We start from the raw sequence: 6,000 nt of genomic DNA on the forward strand, positions 1-6,000 counted from the left end.
TTAATAAATGTTACAGGGTATGAATCCATAAACTTGACTGTGCAAGAAATGTTGCATTATTGTATTTCCTTGAAATCCAGTTAAATCTGACCCTGAGTCCACACTCTTGCCAAGGTGACTGGAAATTTGGTCTCAGTTGTTATTGAGGTGAGGGGAACCCTCTTCTTTAGGGCAGCTCACAAAATGGTAGACTCCCATCTGAGATGGGTCTTCAGGGCATGTTTCCAGCTGTGGTTCATTGTCCTTCCTGTGTGTCCCCCTTTCGGAAGGCATCCCTGCTGCTGCTGTACCAGGGTCTGGCCTCCATAAGTTAAATGTCCCCCCTCCCCAGTCGCCTCCACTGACACGGCTGATCTCCGCTCCCTTCCCTGTCTTGGGGAATCTCCGCTGTCTCATTGCACTCAAAGGCCCTTGGCTGTCTCTTCCCTGTAGGATAATAACCTCAAGTTCAGGCTTTTGAAATACAGAAGCCAAGGAGGCAGACCGTCATTGAGCATCTTCTATTTATAGCACGGGGCTATCTGTCGGCACTGGAGAAAGGAGGAGTGAGTATAAGAGCACAAAACACAAAGTAACACCCCAGTGGTTAATTCCGACACTCTGCAGGTGTGTGTTCCTGATGGCTGTGGTGCCCACTGCTTCTGCCGACCTCCCTGTCGCCACTGGACCCAGTTCCTCCACTGACATCTGTGTGGGTCACTGGAACTCCTGCCTAGAGCACAGACCTACTGGCTCCGTGGGATGAGGGAGAGAAGCAGCAGCTGGGTCCCAGCCCCTGGCCCACTTCCTAGAGACTGGGGTGCTGTGACAGGTGTGGTCAGCATGGGGACCCGGCATGCCCTTTCGGGCTCCTGCCCACTGGATAGGGACTGGTAGGAAGAAAACGGTATTTTTGGATCAGCCTCTGCTTCCAGTTCATATGCGACCTCAAGGAGCTCATGGTGTTTCTTAGAGCCTCGGTTTCTAAACATAAAATTGGAACGACTGGGCCAGATGATCTCAATTGCCTTTCCAGCTCTGGGACTCTAAATCCTCTGACTGTTGATTCCAGACACACGTGTCACTGCAAAGCTACCCATCCAGGTTCTTGGCAATCACCCTCCCCACCAGCCAGCCACATGGTCGGCCTAGGCTGCCATGTTTGTGCCACGTGACCTCTCCCCACTGGCCAAGCTAATTGGAGCAGATTCTAAAAGATTCCTGACCCTAAAGAGACATAGTCCATCCATACTCCATAGCAATCAGATTGATCCTTTGGAGAATTTAAACCAAGATATCCAGGTCCTGGATCAATTAGGATTAGTCTATACATCCAATATTCTGAAGAAAAATTACTAATATTTGTTGCACACTTTTTCCCCTGTGCCCTTTATTTCGTTCTCACATCACCCTGCAAAGTAGGCTGTGTTAGTATCCCCATTTTACAGATGGAGAAACTGAGTTCCAGTGAAGTACGATACTTGTCATGTTATGGCATGCAGCTGGTAAAGATACATTCCAATTTTCCAGGAAAAAAAAAATTCGATATATTTTTCCTCATACATATATTGAAAATAATTGTAAGGTATTTGTAGAAGAAACCATTTCATTTTGTTCATGTAAATACAATATATTGTATACTGAAATTCCAGTAAAAAATTCCAAATAAGTTCTATTTATTCTGAAATAAAGCATTTCTTGGAACTGGCACAAAGGATAAAGAATGTAAGAAATGAATTTAACATGGGCTTTGTATACCAGGGAGGACTTCCACCAAGATCATGTGACCATATGCCGTTAGGTCTATCTGTCATTTTAAGTCTTCATTATGGGCCTTTATTAATAATATAGACACATTGGCTATATTCAGTGGGGAGGGGAGAAGGAGGTATGTGGATGTAGAATTTGTCTACATTGCTGCCATTTGTCTATAATGTTACTCCATTGGCAGAGGCAGTAACAAAATTCCATAGATAGGATGGGACCTGGGTCTTTATCGTTTCATGCTCCTGTCTCCCCAGGGCATGATGGAGAGCTGGACCAGAGCTTGGAGCAGGAAGAGAAAACCTGCAGACAGTATGGCTCTGCCAGGGAGAGTGGATCACATGATCAGAGAAGCCGCCCCAAGCATGGAGCCACAGAAACATGTGGAAAGAAGGCTCTGGCTCCCCTGAAGCCGAGTGCATTTCCTACAGCCCAAGCCTGTCAGGCTGCTCTCTATCTTGATGATTGGCTCCCTTTTCCAAGTAAAAGTCTGTTCCTAGCAACCAGACAATTCCTGATGAAAACCTCAGTGTTATGATTATGTCCTGTTAATAAATGTTACAGGGTATGAATCCATAAACTTGACTGTGCAAGAAATGTTGCATTATTGTATTTCCTTGAAATCCAGTTAAATCTGACCCTGAGTCCACACTCTTGCCAAGGTGACTGGAAATTTGGTCTCAGTTGTTATTGAGGTGAGGGGAACCCTCTTCTTTAGGGCAGCTCACAAAATGGTAGACTCCCATCTGAGATGGGTCTTCAGGGCATGTTTCCAGCTGTGGTTCATTGTCCTTCCTGTGTGTCCCCCTTTCGGAAGGCATCCCTGCTGCTGCTGTACCAGGGTCTGGCCTCCATAAGTTAAATGTCCCCCCTCCCCAGTCGCCTCCACTGACACGGCTGATCTCCGCTCCCTTCCCTGTCTTGGGGAATCTCCGCTGTCTCATTGCACTCAAAGGCCCTTGGCTGTCTCTTCCCTGTAGGATAATAACCTCAAGTTCAGGCTTTTGAAATACAGAAGCCAAGGAGGCAGACCGTCATTGAGCATCTTCTATTTATAGCACGGGGCTATCTGTCGGCACTGGAGAAAGGAGGAGTGAGTATAAGAGCACAAAACACAAAGTAACACCCCAGTGGTTAATTCCGACACTCTGCAGGTGTGTGTTCCTGATGGCTGTGGTGCCCACTGCTTCTGCCGACCTCCCTGTCGCCACTGGACCCAGTTCCTCCACTGACATCTGTGTGGGTCACTGGAACTCCTGCCTAGAGCACAGACCTACTGGCTCCGTGGGATGAGGGAGAGAAGCAGCAGCTGGGTCCCAGCCCCTGGCCCACTTCCTAGAGACTGGGGTGCTGTGACAGGTGTGGTCAGCATGGGGACCCGGCAGCCCCCAGTGGGTTGCTGCTTCCTCAGACACATTTCCCAGAAACATCCTTCCAGGTCACTGCCATTGCTCCTGGATTCTTCCTTGGAGTAACTCTAGGTTGATTGCTATTAGATGTGCAAAAGTCATTTCCCTAAAGCTCACATCTGACCTCATTTCCTTGTTTAAAACCCTTGGCCTTAGGATCAACCCCAAACTCCTCAATGTGGCTTTCAACCCTTTGTGTCATCTGGTCCTCGCTCACTGTTCCAGTCTCAATCCACACATTTGCCCACTTCACATTCACTCTCTGCTCCAGAATCACATGCGTTCTTTTCCTCTCTTCCCCAGGTCCTCTGCCTGGGACTGTTTCAGCAGCAGCCTCATCGGCTGGCCCTCGAGCCATCCTTTAGTGTCAGGGAGTACAGGGAACACTGCCCTAAAGACCCTAGACCTGGGTTTGAATGCCAGCTCCACGCTGGCTGAATGTGTGACCTTTTATTCTCTGAGCCTTAAGCATCTCATCTGTAAATTGGGCATCTGTAAATAAGCCAGTTTCATAGGGCTGAGGTGAGGATTCAGTGAGGAAATGGATATAAAACACAGAGAAGGACTTTGCCGGTGGTCCAGTGGCTAAGACTCTGCACTCCCAACGCAGGGGGCCTGGGTTCTCTTCCTGGTCAGGGAACTAGATTGCCACATGCCAAGATCCAATACAGCCATATACATACATACATACATACATACATATTTTAAAAATAAATAAATAAAACACAGAGGATGGCTAGAAAACATGCCCCTCTGCCATGTGCTCGGTGAATCAAAGCTTCTCTTATTTCTTTGACTGATGTCCCCTCTTGGCGCTCTACCCCCTGCTGAATAGAAGCAGAATATAGTTTATTGAGTTTAACTGGTGCCTGACAAAAAGATCCTTGGCCAGGAGTTTGAGTAATAAAGTGAAAAGAATGAAAGCAACAACCGTCATTTATCGGCACTTACCGTGAGCCGGACCCTGGCCCCGTGGGCAATGCTTGAAGGCATCACCTCATTTAATTCACAGATCCCCAGAGCAGGAGAGTTTTTATTTATCTGTTTTTATGGACAACAAAACAGAGGCTCAGAGAGTTTGTGATTTATCCAATGTCCCAAGCTTATAAGTGGCACTGTCCAGTCGGAATTGAATCTGAGTCCAAATGTCAGGCAGTTAAACACGCCCATACACGTATACACACATATGTATGCTTTGCACTCACATCCACAAATGTGCGCACCCATATTCACACACACACACATTCCATGGTGCGTTCTCCAACACCACCAGCAATTCACTCAAATCTCAGTGAACACCGACGGGGCATCCTACAATTTAACTCAATTCAGGCACTATTTACCTGGTGAGAGCATCAGATCCCACAGGTTAAGGGCTCGGTCCTACAAGACTGTCCAGTCTCCCTTTCAGATGCCAATCACAAGTCCAAGTTGTCACCTGTGTTTCTGATCTGTCAGTTACGAATCGGAACCCATGACCCTCTCCTTGAGGTTCAACTAATTTGCTAGGGCAGCTCACAGAAGTCAGGAAAACATTGTGCTTACTAGACCACCAGTTTCTTAGAAAAGGATGTAACTCAGGAACAGCCAACTGGAAGAGGTGCATTGGGCAAGGCATGGGGAAAGGGGCTTCCACGTCCTCCAGGGGTGCCCCACTCTACCTGCACGTCTGCGTGTTCACCAACCGGAAGTTCTCCAAACCCCATCATTTTGGGGTTTCATGGAGGCCTGGGGAGGGCAGGTGTGAGACTGAAAATTCCAACGCTCTCTATCACATGGGAGGCTGTCAGAAAATAAAATCCAAGTCCCTCTCCCCTCACATTAAAATCTGCATTTTAGCAAAATCTCCGAGTGATTCATACATATGTTAAAGTTTGAGGATAACTATTCTAGAATCCTTGGTAAATAGTAGATGCTCAAAAACTGTCTATCGAATAAAATAATAAAGAAAAAGAAAATTCCAACCTGCTAATCCTGGTTGGTTCCCTGGTAACCAGCCTCCCTTCTCAGGGGTTTTCCAAAAGTCACTTCATTAACAAACTCAGGTGTGGTTGAAAGGGGCTTGTTACAAACATCCAAAGCAACTTTGTTGTTCTTATCACTTAGGAAATTCTAAGGGTTTTAGGAGCTCTGTGTCAGAAACTGGGATGAAGACCAACTACATATTTACTATGAAGCACAATATCGCACGCATACCTGCACTCATACACACACGCCCCCACACACATATGTACACACACATAAGGAAGGGTACAGGGGACGTATTATGGGGGACTGGACCTACGGCTGACTTGGAAGAAGTAGATGACACGAACAGTGAAGGGGACAAATGACGCCGCTCCACTCTCAAACAGGGAGAGGAGAGCAGGCTGAATTGAGGACCCTGGGCTCTCCCTTCACCTTGCTTCACTGACACTGTGGTTTCACTGGGGTGTAAGGGGCTGCTGCCTTTTTCCTGAGACTCTCTTCTTCCTCACAGCAGCCCGCATGATTGGGGCCTGCAAAGAGATGTGCTCACTTGGAGGAGGGAGTTGGGGGGAGACTGGGCCCTGTGCCAGAGCCCTCCAGACCTTCACCTGACCTGACACCAGCAACAGAGACACACGGATCCATCGGCAGAATACTTTCCTGATTTCTCCAGCTTCCTGACGCTTTGTCCATGGTGCGGGCACTTTTCATTTCCATGGACTCTGATGCACACGTCACTTGCGTAGACTTTGATTTAAATTTGCTTTCGTGAAAGAGAAAATCTTAAAAAATAATGTCTGTGAATGCCTGTCAACATTTTAGTCTTTCAGACATGTCCTCATTTTAGAAGTGACCAGTCTTGTGCCCAGCAGGCTGGCCC

The 6,000-nt window shown here is 47.4% G+C and overlaps 1 long non-coding RNA gene across 1 annotated transcript in view; it reads left to right on the plus strand.

Moving 5' to 3' along the window:
• LOC309819691 overlaps nucleotides 1-2,294 on the plus strand; it is a 160,314-nt gene extending 158,020 nt beyond the window's left edge. The window contains exon 3 of the long non-coding RNA XR_014296455.1: nucleotides 2,001-2,294. This is a non-coding gene — a long non-coding RNA (uncharacterized lncRNA). The remainder of the gene's footprint in view (nucleotides 1-2,000) is intronic.
• The last annotated feature ends 3,706 nt before the right edge of the window (nucleotides 2,295-6,000 follow it).

This window comes from Grampus griseus (assembly GCF_964374135.1).
Source record: "Grampus griseus genome assembly, chromosome: 3".
Classification (NCBI taxonomy): domain Eukaryota; kingdom Metazoa; phylum Chordata; class Mammalia; order Artiodactyla; family Delphinidae; genus Grampus; species Grampus griseus.